Below are 21,599 nucleotides of genomic sequence, written 5' to 3' on the forward strand. Positions count from 1 at the left end.
CCTCTCCAAATCCACTTTCATAAATATTATAAGATTCAACATTCTCCAAAATAGTGGGATCATTACTTCCTAAAGTTGACACTCTTCCAAACCCACTTTCATCAATATAATCATCATAGGTAGAAGGCATGCTATCATCATAACAACTTTGCATATCAAAACTTGGGAGGCTAAAAATATCATCTTCATTAAACATAGCATCCCCAAGCTTGGGACAAACATTAATTTCAGCAAATATATTCTCAAAAACATCATCTTCACCAAACATAGCATCCCCAAGCTTGGGCCTTTTCATATCATAAGCATAATCACTCTCATTATTAATAGTATGGATAGCACCAATAGTATAGCAATTGTCATATTCCAAGCAAGTGCCAAAAAGATTTCCAAGATTATAAGAAGTATCATTATCTTCCCAATCATAATCATCACAACAAGCAATAGGCATAACGAGATCATCTTCATTTTCATGAGGCACAACAATAATAGGGGCAACATTATTTGGGAGAGATATCTTTTTACCTCTCCTCCTTTTTCTTTTCTTCTTCTTCACCCCATGTGTGGGTTCAATCCTCTTTTTGGAGCTCCTTATTAATGAGATTGGTTGAATAGAAGGCTCCTCCTCGTTACCTGATTCATCATAAGAAATAATAGGAGAATATTGGGAAGTATCTTCCTCTTCGTTAGCATTCTCTTCATCTTCTATTTGTTTTTTTTCTTTATGTAATTGGAAATATAAGGATTTTCAATGCAATTCACCGCACAATACATATAAATTTCTTCTAGACCAAAATGAAGAACTCTATCAAGGGCAAATTCTGGAATATCCTTAGTTATACGTTTCATTTCTTCATAACCCAAGAGCAAACTAAGTTCATTATGATGTGCAAGGGAAATCAAGTCATCACAATTTTTGGACATGATACGATCATGAAACAATTTGCATTGGGTACTGAAATGATCATGTTCATTGCAAAGTTCACAAGTACGGCTAAGAAAATTTAAATTTTCAGCACAAACATCTAGCCTTTCTTGTAACCATTTAGTTTCTAAATGCTTATGCCTCTTGCAATATCTATCTTCCCTGTTTGGTGTGTACTTGCAAACCCAATGCACTCCACAAAAATTGACATGTTTATAGGAGACATTTTCATCATGACTAGTGCAATCATCGTTAGTACCATGGATATTCAAGGAGTTCATACTAACAACATTGCAATCATGCTCATCATTCAAAGATTTAGTGCCAAACATTTTAATGCATTCTTCTTCTAACACTTTGGCACAATTTTCCTTTCCATCATACTCACGAAAGATATTAAAAAGATGAAGCGTATGAGACAAACTCAATTCCATTTTTTTGTAGTTTTCTTTTATAAACTAAACTAGTGATAAAACAAGAAACAAAAAGATTCGATTGCAAGATCTAAAGATATACCTTCAAGCACTCACCTCCCCGGCAACGGCGCCAGAAAAGAGCTTGCTGTCTACTACGCAACCTTCTTCTTGTAGACGTTGTTGGGCCTCCAAGTGCAGAGGTTTGTAGGACAGTAGCAAATTTCCCTCAAGTGGATGACCTAAGGTTTATCAATCCGTGGGAGGCGTAGGATGAAGATGGTCTCTCTCAAGCAACCAGGCAACCAAATAGCAAAGAGTCTTGTGTCCCGAACACACCCAATACAATGGTAAATTGTATAGGTGCACTAGTTCGGCGAAGAGATGGTGATACAAGTGCAATATGGATGGTGGATATAGGTTTTTGTAATCTGAAAATATAAAAACAGCAAGGTAACTAATGATAAAAGTGAGCGTAAATGGTATTGCAATGCTAGGAAACAAGGCCTAGGGTTCATACTTCCACTAGTGCAAGTTCTCTCAACAATAATAACATAATTGGATCATATAACTATCCCTCAACATGCAACAAAGAGGCACTCCAAAGTCACTAATAGCGGAGAACAAACGAAGAGATTATGGTAGGGTACGAAACCACCTCAAAGTTATTCTTCCCAATCAATCCGTTGGGCTATTCCTATAAGTGTCACAAACAACCCTAGAGTTCGTACTAGAATAACACCTTAAGACACAAATCAACCAAAACCCTAATGTCACCTAGATACTCCAATGTCACCTCAAGTATCCGTGGGTATGATTATACGATAAGCATCACACAATCTCAGATTCATCTATTCAACCAACACATAGAACCTCAAAGAGTGCCCCAAAGTTTCTACCGGAGAATCAAGACGAAAACGTGTGCCAAGCCCTATGCATAGGTTCATGGGCGGAACCCACAAGTTGATCACCAAAACATACATCAAGTGAATCACGTGATATCCCATTGTCACCACAGATACGCACGGCAAGACATACATCAAGTGTTCTCAAATCATTAAAGACTCAATCCGATAAGATAACTTCAAAGGGAAAACTCAATCCATTACAAGAGAGTGGAGGGGGAGAAGAAACATAAGATCCAACTATAATAGCAAAGCTCGCGATACATCAAGATCGTGCTGAATCAAGAACACGAGAGAGAGAGGTCAAACTCATAGCTACTTGTACACACCCTCATCCCCGAGGGTGAACTACTCCCTCCTCGTCATGGAGAGCGCCGGGATGATGAAGATGGCCACCGGTGAGGGATTTCCCCTCCGGCAGGGTGCCGGAACAGGGCCCCGATTGGTTTTTGGTGTTTACAGAGGCTTGCGGCGGCGGAACTCCCGATCTATTCTGTTCCCCAAAGTTTTTAGGGTATATGGGTATATATAGGAGGAAGAAGTACGTCAGGGGAGCCACGAGGGGCCCACGAGGGTGGAGGGCGCGCCCTAGGGGGGTGGGCGCGCCCCCTACCTCGTGGCTCCCTCGTTTCTTTCCTGACGTGCACTCCAAGTCTATCAGGTTGCTTTCCTTCCAAAAATAACTTCTCCAGAAGGTTTCATTCCGTTTCGACTCCGTTTGATATTCCTTTTCTTCGAAACACTGAAACAAGGGAAAAACAGGAACTGGCACTGGGCTCTGGGTCAATAGGTTAGTCCCAAAAATAATATAAAAGTGTTTAATAAAGCCCATAAACATCCAAAACTGAAAATATAATAGCATGGAACAATCAAAAATTATAGATACGTTGGAGACGTATCAGCATCCCCAAGCTTAATTCCTGCTCGTCCTCGAGTAAGTAAATGATACAAACAAAATTTTTGATGTGGAATGCTACCTAACATATTTGTTAATGTAATCTTCTTTTTGTGACAAGAATATTCAAATCCATAAGATTCAAAACAAAAGTTTAATATTGACATGAAAACAATAATACTTCAAGCAAACTAACAAAGTAATCATGTCTTCTCAAAATAACATGGCCAAAGCAAGTTATCCCTACAAAATCATATAGTCTGGCTATGCTCTATGTTCACCACACAAAGTATTTAAATCATGCACAACCCCGATGACAAGCCAAGCAATTGTTTCATACTTTTGATGTTCTCAAACTTTTTCAATCTTCACGCAATACATGAGCGTGAGCCATGGACATAGCACTATAGGTGGAATAGAATGGTGGTTGTGGAGAAGACAAAAAAGGAGAAGATAGTCTCACATCAACTAGGCGTATCAACAGGCTATGGAGATGCCCATCAATAGATATCAATGTGAGTGAGTAGGGATTGCCATGCAACGGATGCAGTAGAGCTATAAATGATGCAACACCTTTAGTATCTCTACATATGCTGATTATGTTGATTGTGATGTGGTACCTATGCAAGAATGTTCCTTATTACTTGGTAGACCATGGCAATTTGATAAAAATTATGTACACCATGGTAGAAACAATCAGTATACTCTTGTTCATAAGGATAAAAATATTACTTTGCTTCCTATGACTCCTGATTCCATTTTGAAAGATGATATTAATAGAGCTAATAAAGCAAAACAGGAGAAAAATAAGAGTGAAAATCAGATTGTGGCAAAAGAATTTGAGCAACAAATGAAGCCTAATAATAAACCATCTAGTGTTGCTTCTGAAATTAAATTGAAAAGTGCATGTTTACTTGCCACCAAATCTGATATTGATGAGCTAGATTTTAGCAAATCTGTTTGCTATGCTTTTGTGTGCAAAGGGGCATTATTTTCATTCGAGGACGTGCCTTCTTCTTTGCCCCCTGCTGTCACTAACATTTTGCAGGAGTTCGCTGACGTCTTCCCACAAGACGTCCCACCGGGATTACCACCTATTTGAGGGATTGAGCATCAAATTGACTTAATTCCCAGTGCATCGCTACCCAACCGTGCACCATACCGTACCAATCCAGAGGAGACGAAGGAGATTATGCGTCAAGTACACGAGCTGCTCGACAAAGGTTATATACGAGAATCTCTTAGTCCTTGTGATGTTCCTATTATACTAGTGCCTAAAAAGGATGGTACGTCGCGTATGTGTGTTGATTGTAGAGGCATTAATAATATTACTATTCGTTATCGTCATCCTATTCCTAGGCTAGATGATATGCTTGATGAATTGAGTGGCTCTACAATATTCTCCAAAGTTGATTTGCGTAGTGGATACCATCGAATTCGTATGAAATTGGGAGATGAATGGAAAAGAGCATTTAAAACTAAGTTTGGTTTATATGAGTGGTTAGTCATGCCTTTTGGGTTAACTAATGCACCTAGTACTTTCATGAGACTAATGAACGAAGTTTTACGTGCTTTCATTGGACGATTTGTGGTAGTCTATTTTTATGATATACTGATTTATAGCAAATCTTTGGAAGAGCATTTGGAACATTTACGTGCTGTTTTTATTGCTCTACGTGATGCACGTTTGTTTGGTAACCTTGGGAAGTGCACCTATTGCACCGACCGAGTATCTTTTCTTAGCTATGTTGTTACTCCACGGGGAATTGAAGTTGATAAAGCCAAGATTGAAGCTATTGAGAGTTGGCCGCAGCCCAAAACGGTCACACAAGTGCGGAGTTTTCTTGGACTCGCTGGTTTCTATAGGCGTTTTGTGAGAGATTTTAGCACCATTGCTGCACCTCTCAACGAGCTTACAAAGAAGGATGTGCCTTTTGTTTGGGGTACCGCACAGGAAGAAGCCTTCATGGTATTGAAAGATAAGTTGACACGTGCTCCTTTACTCCAACTTCCTGATTTTAATAAGACTTTTGAGCTTGAATGTGATGCTAGTGGAATTGGATTAGGAGGTGTGTTATTACAAGATGGCAAACATGTTGCATACTTTTCAGAAATATTGAGTGGGCCTAGTCTGAACCATTCTACTTACGATAAAGAATTATATGCTCTTGTTCGGACTTTAGAAACATGGCAACATTATTTATGGCCCAAAGAATTTGTTATACATTCTGATCATGAATCTTTGAAACACATTAAAAGTCAAGCAAAACTGAACCGTAGACATGCTAAATGGGTTGAATTCATTGAGACTTTCCCTTATGTCATTAAACACAAGAAGGGTAAAGAAAATGTTATTGCTGATGCATTGTCTCGTCGTTATACTATGCTTTGACAACTTGACTTTAAAATATTTGGTTTGGAGACCATCAAAGATCAATATGTGCATGATGCTGAATTTAAAGATGTATTGCAGAATTGTAAAGAAGGTAGAACATGGAACAAGTTCGTCGTTAACGATGGATTTGTGTTTCGTGCTAACAAGCTATGCATTCCAGCTAGCTCCGTTCGTCTTTTGTTGTTGCAGGAGGCGCATGGAGGAGGACTAATGGGACACTTTGGCGTGAAGAAGACGGAGGATATACTTGCTACACATTTCTTTTGGCCAAAGATGAGACGGGATGTTGAGCGTTTTGTTGCTCGCTGCACTACATGTCAAAAAGCTAAGTCACGACTCAATCCTCATGGTTTATATATGCCTTTGCCTGTACCTAGTGTTCCTTGGGAGGATATATCTATGGACTTTGTTTTAGGTTTACCTCGAACAAAGAATGGGAGGGATATCATATTTGTTGTCGTGGATAGATTCTCGAAAATGGCACACTTTATACCATGTCATAAAAGCGATGATGCTGTTAATGTTGCTGATTTGTTCTTTCATGAAATTATTCGCTTGCATGGTGTGTCAAATACTATTCTTACAGATCGTGATACTAAATTTCTTAGCCACTTTTGGAGATGTTTATGGGCTAAGTTGGGGACTAAACTGCTTTTTAGTACTACTTGTCACCCCCAAACTGATGGACAAACCGAAGTAGTCAATAGAACATTGTCTACTATGCTTAGGGATGTTTTGAAGAATAATAAGAAAATGTGGGAAGAATGCTTGCCTCATATTGAATTTGCTTATAATCGTTCATTGCATTCTACTACTAAGACGTGCCCTTTTGAAATTGTGTATGGTTTCCTACCTCGTGCACCAATTGATTTGTTGCCTCTTCCATCTTCGGAGAAGGTTAATTTTGATGCTAAAGAACGTGCTGAATTGATTTTAAAAATGCATGAGTTAACTAAGGAAAACATTGAGCGTATGAATGCTAAATATAAACTTGCTAGAGATAAGGGTAGAAAACATGTTGTGTTTGCACCTGGAGATCTTGTTTGGTTACATTTGCGTAAGGATAGATTTCGTAATTTGCGCAAATCAAAGCTAATGCCAGGTGCTAATGGTCCTTTTAAGGTGTTAGAGAAAATAAATGATAATGCATATAAACTTGAGCTACCTGCAGATTTTGGGGTTAGTCCCACTTTTAACATTGCAGATTTGAAGCCTTATTTGGGTGAGGAAGATGAGCTTCCGTCGAGGACGACTTCATTTCAAGAAGTGGAGGATGATGAGGACATCAATACTATTGTTAGACCCACAGACCCTACTGTTACATATAATGGACCAATTACTAGAGCTCGCGCACGCCAATTAAATTACCAGGTACTTTTGTTTCTTGGTAATGATTTAATGTTCATGAGAATATGATGCTACCTAAATTGGATACTTTTGTTTTGCTTACAAATGAAGGGCCTAGCTTGGAGAAGGATGAACATTGGAGCAAGAACAAGCATGGAGTTGATGGCATGCGCAAGGGGAACAAGAACGGAGTTACAAGTGATGATTTCAGGACTTTGAAGCCACCATAAGGAGTGAATGAAGCCTTGGACGAAATATACAAGATGCCACTTCATAAATTTTGTCCAGAGGCTATTTAGGTGCTGCGTCACCTTATTATTGGGCCAGGCCCATGTAATTTCGAAATACTTAAGTATAGGCTGTTTTTAGAGTCCATATGTGTGGGGAAACAAGAGATAGGGTTGGTTTCGGACCCCTTCCCCAAGGGCCACGAAATTCCCCCTCTTCCTCCATATATACAGCCCTTAGGGCACCGTTTAGACTTTGTGTTTTGTTTAGATTAAAAGTTCGCCATAGCTGCAACTTCGCGTACTTCGTTTGTGTTCAACGACCAGACAAAGGCGTCACAGAACCCCACCTTGATCAATAAAGCTTTCCTCTTATATTCGCAATATCCAGATTGCAATCTTAGTTTCTTGCTTGTTCTTTGTTTGCCTGCAGGAAACAGACCTTCGTGGTCAGGTTGATCGTGCTCCGGCGTGGTCAATAACCTCTCGGAGTTGGTTTAGCGATTGCTAAGGCGCGACGTCCTCGCACGTTCGTAGTTGGATCGTCAAAGTCGACTTCCTCCAAAATGATAGCCACCATCTCATCGAAAGACGGGACACCTTTGCCTCTATCATCTTGTTGGTGAAGCTCTCTGGATCATCTAGGTCAGACTCCGTGAATGGCTTGGCCTTCTTGTACGGGGCCATATGGGCCATGCCATAGAGGTCGAACAGACCTGTCATAGGCTTCTTGTGGTGGTGCGCCTGAGAGAGAGGAACAAAATATTAGTTAAGGGCTCAAGCTAGCATGAAGAATGATATTGCTATGTAAATAGGTCATTTTGGACTAACTATAGCATATTAAGTCATTTTATAGAGCTATCTAAGGTTATTATGTCATTTTAGAGCTAAATATGTCATAAATGAACTATCCAAGGTAGTTATGCCATTTTTAACTAACTAAGCATATTAATTAAGTCATTTTGGAAGGGATAAATGCTAGCATGAAGAATGAATTGCATGAATCATGCAGCAAACCACATACCCAGTTATCCCCGTACTCAAACAGGTTGGAGCTCCCTTGATGGTGTGGCACACCTTCCATTTGGTCGCGCTTATCCTTGGCCCTTTGGTGTTCGACTTTCCATTGGGCAGAGCACCACACATCGACCAACGCCTCCCAACAGTCCATCTTATCCACACACCATCTCGGGGGCACCTAAGTGAGTCAAGAGAAATTTCAGCGCTACGCCTACGAATCAAATAAAGAAAACTAAGTTCAAGGCCTTAAGAATAGGTAATTACCTGCATGTACTTCTCCTTACTCAGAAACTTGCCGCGACACTTTTGCTTGCCCCTCCTAATACCCTTCGAGGCGTAGTAGTCTCGAACGGCCTGCACCCGAGCCTCGTGCCTTAAGTTCTGAAGTAGGCGCTTGCACTCATTTTTGACAACCATACACGCGGCCTCCTGCTCTCCCTCTAAAACCCTGTAGAAGGTCTGCAATCAAACAAGGCAACACTGATTAGTACAATCACTAGGTAGTGTTGATTTTTAATTCCGTAAAGGAGAAATTACCCAAAACCGACAGAACACAATGTCAGCCACCGTCTCGCACAAGACGCCGTCGACCCTCTCCGGGGCAACCGAGTACAGCTCCCAGGTCAGTGCTAGCTGTGGAACCTGACCCTCACCGGGCAACGTGACCCACCCAGGGAAGAGCAGCCGGCAAAGCACACCAAGGACCTGGTTGGGCCTACGGGAACCACGGGGGCGTACCCAGCCCCTGCGGTATGACAAGGCCAACGCATTAGATATTAATTTGAAGGAACATGAAGGCAAAAGGTTAAAAAATAGTAAATGCACTTACTTCAACCCTTTAGGCGCAATCAACCACCTCTGGTCGGGGATCGTCGACACGGGCGGGAGCTTTGTACAGCCACGCTTGTAGACCTTCTTGCCCTTCTCAACCAGCTCGTTGTCGCTGTAGCTATCTTCTAAAAAGGTGTCCTCGCTACCATCCTCCGAGCCACTAGCCTCCGGAGTCTTGTGGGACGAAGACCCCGTGACCGGAGTCTTCTGGGAAGAAGACCCCGTGACCGGAGTCTTCTGAGATAAAGACTCTGGGACCGGACTCACATGGAGCGAAGGATCGGCAACCCGAGTCTGGTGGGGGGAAGGATCAGCGACCGGAGGCTCATGGACCGGAGTCCGAGATGGGTCCACGTCAGACGGAGCACTCCTATGGTCGGGTGAATCAGCTGAGGGTGGCGGCGAGGTAGGCGTAACAGCCTTCCTACCTCTCCCGCTGCCACGTCCACCTCTAGCAGGCTTCTTCGTCCTCCCCGACCCCTCCCAGCCGAAGAAGAAGCGCCCGCCGCAGTTGTCTGCATACTGTCTAGCAGCGCTCTCCGGAGGGGCTGGGCTGGAATAATGGAACCACCCCTGCTAGTAGCGCTCGCAGGAGGATCGGGGCGCTCTGGACCCTTTCCCACCATCCTGTCAACACCTGCAATGACCAAAAGTAAACGAAATTAGTACAACATAAATGATTTGGATACCTGACATGAACATAATAATATGTATATAATTTAAGTGTATCATAATCATGACCATAATAAAAATACACCCGATCAACACAAATATATATGGGGTCGGGGTGAGGTGTCAGGGTGTCGGGGTGTCGGGGTCGGGGTGTTGTGCCGAGGTGTCGTGTCGGGGTCGGGGTCGGGGTGTGGTATCAGGGTGTCGGGGATCGGGGTAAGGGTGGGTGTGGTGTCAGAGTGTCGGTGGTCGGGGTGTCAGGTGTGGGAGTGTCGGTGGTCGGGGTCGGGATCGGGTGTGGTGTCAGGGTGTCGGGGTCGGGGTGTCGTGCCGGGGTGTCGTGTCGGGGTCGGGGTGTCAGGGTGTCGGGCTCGGGGTCGGGGTGTGGTGTTAGGGTGTCGGTTGGTCGGGGGTCGGGGTCGGGGTGTGGTGTCAGGGTGTCGGGGGTCGTGCCGAGGTGTCGGGGTGTCGATCGGGTGTCGGGGGTCGGGTCGGGGTCTCTTTTTTCCTTTTCTTCTTCTCTTCTTCTTCTTCTCCTCCTCTCCTCTTTCTTCTTCTTCTTCTTCTTCTTCTTCTTCTTCTTCTTCTTCTTCTTCTCCTCCCCTCCTCTTTCTTCTTCTTATTCTTCTTCTTTCTCCTCTTCCTCCTCCTCCTCCTCTTCTTCTTCTTCTTCTTCTTCTCCTTTTTCCTCTTCTTCTTCTTTTCTTCTTTCTTCTTCTCCCTCCTCCTGTTCCTCCCTCCTCCTTCTACTTCTTCTAAACTAAAACTAAGACTAATATGAAATAAACTAAACTAAACTAAAATAAACTTACACTAAAACTAATCTAAAGTAAACTAAACTAAAACTAAACTAAAACTAAAACTATAACTAAAACAGAAACTAAACTAAAAGAAACAAAAAGAAACTAATTAAACAAAAAAAGGGGGAGGAGCTCACCTTGTGGAGGGGGAGGCCGGACGGCTGTGGCGGCCGTTGGAGGAGGCGGCGACCCGGTGGAGGGGGAGGCCGGACGGCCACGGCTGGACGGGGCGAGGACAGCGACGGGGCGGGGACGGCCGCGACGGGACGGGGCGGGAACGGCCGTGGTGCGGCTGCCCGACGTGGAAGAGGCGGCGGGGCCACGGTGGAGGTCGGGGAGGGGTGCGGGGCGGCCGGCTACGCCGGACGGGGTCGGCGGCGGCGGCGCGGGCCGGTGTGGGTGGGGGATGGCGACGAAGGGGAGGGGGCGGGGCGACGTGGAAGGGGCGGCAGGGTGGCCGGCTATGGCGGACGGGGTTGGCGGCGGCGGCGCGGGTGTGGGTGGGGAGGAATGAGAGAGTGGAGAGAAGAGAGGGGGTGGGACGGCCGTTAACGTACCCGCCTCTTTGCCGTCAGCCAATGGTCGGCAAAGAGGTGGGGCCGGTGGGCTTGAGTTGGTTAAACAATAACTGGACCCACCCACCTCTTTGCCGTCTGCTAGCGGACTGCAAAGATTCTTTGCCATCAGCCAGCAGACGGCAAAGAACTGACTGATGGTAAAGACTTTGTTTGCCATCAGCCAGTTCTTTGCCGTCCGTTTTCTTGTGGCTGACGGCAAAGACCTTCTTTGCCGTCAGCAAGCGGACGGCAAAGAAGTGGCAGACGGCAAAGAAGTGGATTCCAGTAGTGTAGTCTAGTCTTCTCACTAGCGCGGAGCTAAGTGCTTCCCCTAGGACGTGGGAGGGAGCCCCCGAGGCCCGAGGGCGGCACTCCGGATACTCCGGGGCGCGTACAGCCATACTCATTATTACGTGAGGGTGTCACGAGCGGAGACCTTCACAGGCACTTGGCCTTGCTTCATGGGTAGAACTTCCGGAGGTGCTGGATGTTCCACGCGTTTTGGATGGGGATCCCGTCCTGCGTCTCCAGGCGCACGGCGCCGGGCCTGGAAACGCGGGCGATCCTAAACGGGCCCTCCCACATGGGTGAGAGCTTATGCAGCCCTTCCCTGGAGAGCACCCGCCTCAGGACGAGATCGCCCACCTCGAGCATCCTAGAGCGGATGCTGTGGCAGTGGTACTGCCGTAGCGCCTGCTGGTACCTTGCCGCTCGGAGCAAGGCTTGACTGCGGCGTTCCTCCCCCAGCACGAGGTCCATCCCCCGCATGGCGTCCTGGCGTACCTCGTCAAATGCCAAGACCCGCGCGGAGCAATGCTTGACCTCGTGAGGGAGAACCGCTTCGGCTCCGTAGACGAGGAAGAATGGAGTCTCCCCCGTTGGCTTGGTGGCGGTGGTGCGGATGGACCACAACACGGACTGGAGCTCATCGTGCTAGCCCCTGTCGCAGGCAGCCCCTGCCGCAGGCCTCAAGCTTCTTCTTGAACGTTCTCGTCTTGAGGCCTTTCAAGACCTTCGCGTTGGTGCGCTCGGCTTGGTCGTTGCTTTTGGGGTACGCCACTGAGGCGTAGCATACCTACGTTCCAAGATTAGCACAATATTTTTTGAAGAGATTGCTAGTGAACTGCGAGCTGTTGTCGGTGATGATGCGATTAGGGACTCCGAACCAGCTCACGAGGCCCTTGATGAACTTGACCGCTGAGCCGGTAGGGATGGTACGTACTGGCTCCACCTCTGCCCACTTGGTGAACTTGTCGATGGCGACGTAGAGGTAACGGTAGCCCCTGGGCGCTCGAGGGAATGGACCCAAGATGTCCAGCCCCCAGACCGCGAACGGCCACGAGAGCGGGATGGTCTGGAGGCCCTGAGCTGGCTGGTGGATTTGCTTGGTGTGGAACTGGCAGGCCTCGCAGGACCTCACCAACTCGGTTGCATCGTTGAGTGTCGTGGGCCAGTAGAATCTGCTGCGAAATGCCTTGCCCACCAGGTGCGTGATGACGAATGATGTCCGCAATCTCCACTGTGTATGTCGTTTAATAGCTCGCACCCCTGCTCCCTAGAGATGCATCGCAAGGAAACATCGTTCGGTCATTTTCGGTATAGCTCACCGTCCCAAATGCAGTAGGCTGTTGCTTGCCGGGCCACATGCTCCGCGTCTTCCTCCTTCTCTGGCAGGGTTCCCTGCAGCAGGTACGCCTTGAATTCGTCGGTCCAGGACCCCTCCTAGGGCTCAAGCACGAGGAGGAGACGTGTTCCTGAGGTCGGGCCACAGGCGGGGGCTCCCGAGGTTGGTGGCGGGGGGAGCTCCCCCTGAGGCAGCGCTGGCTCCACGGCCGGAGGGGCTGCTAAAGGCTTGAACAGCCGCTCCTCGAAGATGCCGGGCTCCTGAGGCTGGCGCCTTGACGCCCTCTTGGCGATATCGTCAGCTTCCTTGTTCGTGTCGCGGGGCACATGCTGCAGTTCCAGGCCCAAGAATTGCTTCTCTATTTTGCGTACCTCCGCAAGGTATGCCTCCATATGATCGTCCTTCGGCTCGTATACCTTGTTGGAGAAGTTCATGAAGAGCTGGGAGTCGCCCCTAATGGTGAGACGCTTCACTCCCAAGTCGCCCCTGATGGCGATCGGGCCTTCGTACTCCGCGATGTTGTTGGAGACTTTCTCGCCCCGCTGGAAGCAGAGCTGTACGGCGTAGTAAAGCTTGTCCTGGGTGGGCGAGATGAGCACGGCTCCAGCTCCCGCACCCTGACGTGCGAAGGCGCCGTCGAAGTACATGATCTAGCCATCTGGTGCTTGGCTCCCTAGCGAGAGAGACCGGCCCTCCCCCACTTCGGGACCTGGAGCATCGTTCCACTCCGCCACGAAGTCGGCGAGCGCGGCTCCCTTGATGACCCTGGTGGTGCTGAACTCCAGCTGGAATGCCTCTAATTCGATGTTCCACTCGGTGACCCTCCCTGCAACATTGGAGCTTCGGAGCACCCTCTCCAGTGGGTAAGCTGAAACGACCTTAATGGGGTGGCCTTGGAAGTAGTGGCGCAGCTTGCGCAAGGCGACAAGGAGCGCGAGCAACAGCTTATGTGGCATGGGGTAGCGTGCCCGCGCATCACGCAGTACCGTGCTGATGAAGTACACCGGGTGCTCGACGAGGGCGGAAGTGTTGGTGGAGTCCGAGACCTACTGAGGCTGGGGCGCCTCCTAAGGTCGGGGGACCTCAGGAGCTCGGTCGTGATGTAGGGTGGAGCCCTAGATGGCCGATCTTTCACGAAAGGAGCGGATCCCAATGAGGAACACGAAGAACATGAGGGAAAACACGAGGAAAAACACGAGAGAATCACTCAAACCAACAAGATTCGTTTACACATGTGCTAGATCCTCGAAACACGAGAGGAGATACAAGATCCATGATCAACAAAGGACGACACAAAGGGTAACCGGTTCTTCTCCATAAGGAGGTCTTGATGGGGCCACCCAAGAGGGGGTCTTGAATCCAAGGTGGATCTTCTCCGTAGAGGGGCTGCAGTCTCTCTCAAGGAGCAGATCCATATGGATGAGCAAAGCTCTATCTCACATATGAGCTAAACCAATGCTAACCCTAGAAAGAGGGACGAGGAGGAGTATATATAGTCTAGGTGGGCGAAGGCGTACATGGGCCTTAGCCCTTTACTGTGCGCAGACAGATGGGGCCGGATGTCCGGGCGTCGGGCCGGATGTCTGGGCCTTCGCAAAGAGCCGGATGTCCGGGCCTTTGGCCGGATGTCCGGGCTGAAGTTGTTCAGCTTCGGGTATGTTCTGTGACGGGCGTCGGATTTCTCGGAAGTGGCCGGATGTCCGGGCTGCTGCGGGGCCGGATGTCCGGGTCCTGTAGCTTAAGCTGCTGGATTGTTGCTGTAGTTGATGTCTCCAGCGGCCGGATGTCCGGGGCTGGGGCTGGATGTCCGGGTCCTGGAGCTGCCTTCTTCTCCTTTCGGCGTTCCTCTTCATCCGTGAACTTGGGGCCTTGTCCGTCTTCACGTGCATCTTCGAGAGGGTCTTCTTGGTACCTAATCATGCACAGCATTCCGGACTTACGTAGTGCCATCTCTCGAGAGGATCATATGTGATATCACTAAGGAAAGAAGTCACCTCGGTCTCGAGAGCTCTAGCTCGTGCTCGTGTCATGGGTCCTCTTGGCACTTGGTGAGACGATGGTAGGTCCATTGGGATGACCACAGGATGCTCCGCATCATCTCCCCTCCCTTGGGAAAGATCCGACTTTGAATCGAAATGGTACGGGGAGAGATCTTTGATGTTGAAGATGTCGCTCATGGAGTACTTGTCGCGTGGGATGTCGATCTTGTAGGAGTTGTTGTTGTAGCGTGCAAGCACCTTGAAGGGTCCATCGGCTTGTGGTAGAAGTTTGGACTTGCGTTCATTGGGGAAGTGGTCCTTGCGAAGGTGTAGCCACACAAGATCTCCGGTGTTGAATATCATGGGTTGCTTGTTGACATTGAGCTTGGTCGCGAGTCGTTGTACTTGGCGCTCGATGGTGTGCCTTGTATCTTCATGCATCTTCTTGAGGAAGTTCACTCGGGCACTCGCGTCCATGTTGATGTGCTCTTGTAGTGGTAGAGGAAGAATGTCCAATGGGGACAACGGGTTGACACTGTAGATGACCTGATGTAGGGTGGAACCCTATACGGCCGATCTTTCACGAAAGGAGTGGATCCCAACGATGAACACGAAGAACACGAGGGGAAACACGAGAGAATCACTCAAACCAACAAGATTCGATTACACATGTGCTAGATCCTTGAAACACAAGGGAAGATACACGATCCAAAGTCACAAGGGACGATACAAGAGGTAACCGGTTCTTCTCCGTGAGGAGATCTTGATGGGGGTCTTCTCCGTGAGGAGGTCTTGAATCCAAGGGGATCTTCTCCATAGAGGGGCCGCGGTCTCTCTCGTAGAGTAGATCCGTAATGGATGAGCAAAGCTCTATCTCAAATGAGCTAATCCTTTGCTAACCCTAACTAGGAGGAGGGAGAGGTCTATTTATAGTCTTAGTGCAAAAGAGGGGCGAAGTGAAGGGGTACATGGGCTTCGGCCCGAAACTGGACACAGCCAGGGCTCAGACGTCCGTAAGGGGCCGGTCGTCCGGAGGCTCGCGGGGATCCGGACGTCTGTAGATCTTCGGATGTCCGCAGATTATGTTCTGTTGCCACGGCATCGGACGTCCGTAAGTGTTCGGTTGTCCGGTCGCCGGTCTTCCGGTCTTCCTCGGACTTCTGCTAATTTTGTTCTGTTGGCGTAGCGTCGGTCGTCCGGGGGGGGGGGGGGGCATTCGGTCATGCGGAGCCTGGAAGGTGTCGGACGTCCGGTCCTGGACGGTTCTCCGGTCACTGTAGCGTTTACAGGCCTGAGTTCCTTGGGCTATTGTGACCTCCAAGGGTCGGACGTCCGGGCTGGGCCGGTCGTCTGTGGCAGCCCTTCTTCTTGACCTTCGCGCGTGGTGTCCTCGCCATCTTGTCCGTTGTATGTAAATGTTCTGTGGCTTTCCTCCGAGTACCTGATCACACATAGTGTTTCCGCTTGAGGTAGCAGCCATGTCTCATGCATAGAAAGTGGTAGTTCAGAAAGGAGCGAGTTCACCTTATCTTCGATAGCACTACTAGGAAAAGGCCTACTAGTGGCGCACCAGTTTTGCCTACTAATGGCGCACTACTGGTGCGCCACTAGTACCACGCCACTAGTAATTAATACTAATGGCACACCACTGGTGCGCCATTAGTATACCAGATACTAATGGCGCACCAGGCAGTGCGCCATTAGTATAGGCCATGGTGCACCATTAGTATTTTTGAATTTTGAAGGCGGGAAAATAGTAGTGGCACACCGTCTAACCCCCACCGTGCGCCATTGCTATTTTTGAATTTTGAATTTGGATCTGGATCGCGATTTTTTTGCCCATTTTTTGCTCGTTTTTTTGCTCATTTTTTTGCACGATATTTTTTCAAATTTTGTTCTCGTTTTTGTATCTTGTATGTTCTTTTGCCATGTTCTTTTGCCGGAGAGGAGTTTGCCGGAGAGGAGGGCCGAGGTCACCGGAGAGGAGGAGGAGGTCACCGGAGAGGCGCTCGCCTACATCGCCGGAGAGGAGGAGGAGGTCGCCGGAGAGGAGGAAGGAGAAACCGTGAGGGGAGGGGAGGAGAGGAGGGAGGAGGAGCTCACTGGAGAGGAGGGAGGAGTAGAGCACCGGAGAGGAGGGAGGAGGAGATCACCGGAGAGGAGGGAGGAGAAACCGTGAGGGGAGGGGAGGAGAGGAGGGAGGAGGAGGTCGCCAGAGAGGAGGAGGGTAGTATGGTGGAGGAGAGAAGGGGAGATGGAGTGGAGGAGATGGAGTGGAGGAGAGGTGGAGTGGAGGAGAAGAATGAAGAGGTAAGGAGGAGAGGACCACGCCCAGCCATATATACGGCATAGTAATGGCGCACCGTGGGCAGGTGCGCCATTACTAACTTTTTTATTATTATTTTGATTTATTTTGAATTTTGAAGGCGGGAAGGTAGTAATGGCGCACCATGGGCAGGTGCGCCATTAGTAATTTTGAATTTTTTTGAATTTTTTTGCCTCTCCAAATCTTAAAAGCCCCGTATCTTTTTTCTGTTAGGTTTTTGAGGATTTTGAAAATGTTTAACCGGGGAATGTTTGGGCCAAATTACTAATGGCGCACCATGGGAGTGGTGCGCCATTACTAGTTCAATTAGTAATGGCGCACCACACCCACGGTGCGCCATTAGTAGTTTAAAAAATAAAATAAAAAAATTGAATTTTTTTTTGAAACATAATTACTAATGGCGCACCGTGGGAGTGGTGCGCCATTACTAGTTAGTTTAACTAGTAATGGCGCACTATCCCCTGGTGCGCCATTACTAGTTTTGAAAAAATAAAAAAATTAATTTTTCTACTAATGGCGCACCATGGATGTGGTGCGCCATTAGTATTTGCACACTAATGGCGCACCAACACATGGTGCGCCATTACTATTTAGTAATGGCGCACCAACACATGGTGCGCCATTACTATTTAGTAATGGCGCACCACATGCACAGTGCGCCATTAGTGTCCATATTGGCTATAGCTGTTTTTTGTAGTAGTGTAGCCTTCGCTCTAGCTCGTCATTGGTCTAAGTGGTGTCATTGGGGGTGTAGATGCGTCCATGCGGATGCTCATGGGATGCTCCGCATCACGACCACGAAGGGGGACTTGCCGGTACTCGAATGTCTTGCACAGTTGTAGGCGTACTCGGCGATAGGTAGGCACTCCTCCCACTGCTTGATGTTCTTCTTTATCAACACGCGTAGTAGAGTGGAGAGCATGCGGTTCGTCACCTCCGTTTGGCCGTCGGTTTGAGGATGGTATGCCGAAGAGAACAAGAGCTTGATTTCAAGCTTGGCGCATAAGGTCTTCCAAAAGTAACTCAAGAACTTGACGTCGCGGTCCGAGACAATCGTTGTTGGCACTCCATGTAGGCGCAAGATTTCTCTACAAAAAAGATTGGCAACATGTGAAGCATTGTCTATCTTGTTGCATGGTATGAAATGTGCCATTTTAGAGAATCGATCCACAACTACAAACACGGAATCCTTTCCATTTCTAGTTCTAGGTAAACCAAGTACAAAATCCATGCTAATATCTTCCCATGGTTGGTACGGAATTGGAAGAGGCATATAGAGGCCATGAGATTGAGCTTTAGACTTAGCTTTGCGACATGTAGAGCATCGGTTGGTGAAGTGGTTGACGTCGCGAAACATCTTGGGCCAAAAATAGTTCTTGGAGAGCGTAGCAAATGTCTTATCGCGTCCAAAGTGTCCCATTGGTCCTCCTCCATGAGATTCCTGCAAAAGTAACAAACGAAGAGAAGACTCGGGAATGCAAAGTTTGTTAGCTCTCATAAGATAATCATCTTTGATGTAATAGCGTTCCCAAGATGTATGCATCAAACACTTGGCATAAGGAATAACAAAAGTAAGATCATGCGCATACAAGTCTTTTATGTGCTCAAAGCCAATGACATTCAATTCAAGTTTAGTAACAAGCATGCATATACGGGAAAGTGCATCCGCCACAACATTTTCCTTACCTTTAATATACTTGATGACATAAGGAAATGACTCAATAAACTCACTCCATTTAGCATGACGCTTATTCAACTTAGTTTGACCCTTAAGATATTTAAGCGTTTCATGGTCGGTATGCATGACAAATTCATGAGGGTGAAGGTAATGTTCCCATTCACGCAAAACTCGCACTAAAGCATATAGCTCTTTGTCATAGACGGGGTAATTGAGTTGCGTTTCGGAAAGTTTCTCACTAAAGTAAGCAATTGGGCGCTTCTCTTGCGTTAACACACCTCTTATGCCATTACCACTAGCATCACAATGAATTGCAAAGGGTTTGTCAAAGTTGGGTAAAGCAAGCACGGGAGCATGAGTAAGCAAATTCTTAAGCTCATTGAATGCGCTATCCTGAGATGGTCCCCAAACAAAGGGTGCAGTTTGCTTGCTCAAAGCATGTAAAGGCGAATCAATAGTGCTAAAGTCTTTGACAAATCTATGGTAGAAACCGGCTAGACCAAGGAAACTATGCACTTGTTGCAAGTTGGTTGGTTGGGGCCAAGTTTTAATAGCATTGATCTTAGATTCATCAACATGAACACCCTTAGAAGATACTACAAAACCCAAGAAAACAAGCTTATCAACGCCAAAAAGGCATTTGTCCATGTTAGCATAGAGACGCTCTTTTCGAAGATGATAGAGGCGAAGGTATCACGATGTTTCGATGAGATGTTGGATATCGTTTTCTATGGGAGTCGACCTTGACGATCCGACTACGAACGTGCGAGACGTCGCGCCTTAGCAATCGCTAAACCAACTTTCGAGGGTTATTGACAACGCCGGAGCACGATCAACCTGACCATGAAGGTCTGTTTCCTGCGAGCAAACGAAGAACAAGCAAGAAACTAAGATTGCAATCTGGATATTGCGAATATAAGAGGAAATCTTTATTGATGAAGGTGGGGTTCTGTCACGCCTTTGTCTGGTCGTTGAACACAAACGAAGTACGCGAAGTTGCAGCTATGGCAAACTTTTAATCTAAACAATACCCCCATATTCTAAACGATGCCCTAAGGGCTGTATATATGGAGGAGAGAGGGGGGAATTTCGTGGCCCTTGGAGGAGGGGTCCGAAACCAACCCCTAACTCTTGTTTCCCCACACATACGGACTCTAAAAACTACCTATAATCAAGTATTTCGAAATTACATGGGTCTGGCCAAAAAATAAGGTGACACAGCACCTAGAATAGCCTCTGGATGAAATTTATGAAGTGGTATCTTGTATATTTCGTCCAAGGCTTCATGCACTGATTATGGTGGCTTCAAAGTCCTGGAATCATCACTTGTCACTCCGTTCTTGTTCCCCTTGCGCATGCCATCATCTCCATGCTTGAACTTGCTCCAAGGTTCATCTTTGTTGTCCAAGCTAGGCCATTCATTTGTAAGCAAAACAAATGTATCCAATTTAGGCAGCATCATATTCTCATGAACATTAGAAACGTTACCAAGAAACGAAAGTACCTGATAATTCAATTGGCGTGCGCGAGCTCTAGTAATTGGTCTAGTATGTATAGCAATAGGGGCTGTGGGTGTAACAATGGTATTGATGTCCTCATCATCCTCCCCTTCTTGAAATGAAGTCGTCCTCGACGAAAGCTCATCTTCCTCTCCCAAATAAGGCTTCAAATCTGCAATGTTAAAAGTGGGATGATGTGGGGTGGAACCCTAAACGGCCGATCTTTCACGAAAGGAGCGGATTCCGACTAAGAACACGAAGAACACGAGGGGAAAACGAGGGAAAACACAAGAGGATCTCTCAAACCAACAAGATATAGTCACACATATGCTAGATCCGAGTACACATACAGATCACACGGTCCAAAACCAACAAAGGACGATAAATAGAGTAACCGGTTCTTCTCCGTGAGGAGGTTTTGATGGGGCCACCCAAGAGGGGGTCTTGAATCCAACGTGGATCTTCTCCGAAGAGGGGCTGCGGTCTCTCTCGAGGAGTAGATCCGTATGGATGAGCAAAAGCTATCCTCACATATGAGCTAAACCTATGCTAACCCTCAAATGGAGGAGGGGGAGGAGTATATATAGTCTAAGCCACGAAGGGGTAAGTGAGGGGCGAAGGGGTACATGGGCTTCAGCCCAAGTCATGCACGCAGGCGGGGTTCGGATGATCCGGATGGTGACCCGGATGATCCGGGCGGTCGTCCGGATGATCCGGCTTCAGGTGAAACCTTCGGGTGTCTTCGGCGTTAGCCAGATCCTCCGGGTCGTCCGGATCATCCGGGCTCGGTCCGGATCATCCGGCTGGGGGTCCAGACGATCCCGGCAAGTCTTGTCTTGTCCGTTCTTCTTCTTCCTTCTCCTCTTCCAAGCTTGGCCTTGGTCCTTGGATTCTCCATGGTCAGCTCGGATGTACCTGGGTATATGCAAGGTCCATGCATGAGGTAGTAGCCATGTCTCATATGTGGAAAGTGACGGTTCGAAGAGGAGTGAGTTCACCTTGTGTCCAATGGCGTATGGTCGAGGTCTCATCGTATGTCCTCTTGGGGCTTGGGGAGTAGTCGAAGTGTACATGGAGATGATCGTGGGATGCACCGCATCATCTCCGCCCCCTTGGGAAAGATCCGACCTCGGATCATTATCCTCATCACCATGGAAACGGTTGTCGTGGACGGACTTATAGTTGGACGAAGTGGAAGACATGGCGCAATCCAAGTACTCCAAGGTGTCGCCGGAGTGGTATGCATGCAAGAAAAGCAAACGCAAACGACACTCAGAAATACAATGGTTAGCGCACACAAAGTGTCCATCATGTAAGAATGAGTCCGTGCGGCAAGATTGTTCGTGACAAAACACATGAAGCTTCTCAAGATGATAGAGAATGATATGCAAAGCGTTCATGGGAGCATCATTCATTGTGCACACAAATGTGTACTGAATATGATCAATGCAACCACGGTGCAAAATGATGTCATAGTGAGACGGTTTATCAAGAGCATGAATATGGCAA

Source organism: Aegilops tauschii, chromosome 3 (genome assembly GCF_002575655.3).
Source record: "Aegilops tauschii subsp. strangulata cultivar AL8/78 chromosome 3, Aet v6.0, whole genome shotgun sequence".
NCBI lineage: Eukaryota > Viridiplantae > Streptophyta > Magnoliopsida > Poales > Poaceae > Aegilops > Aegilops tauschii.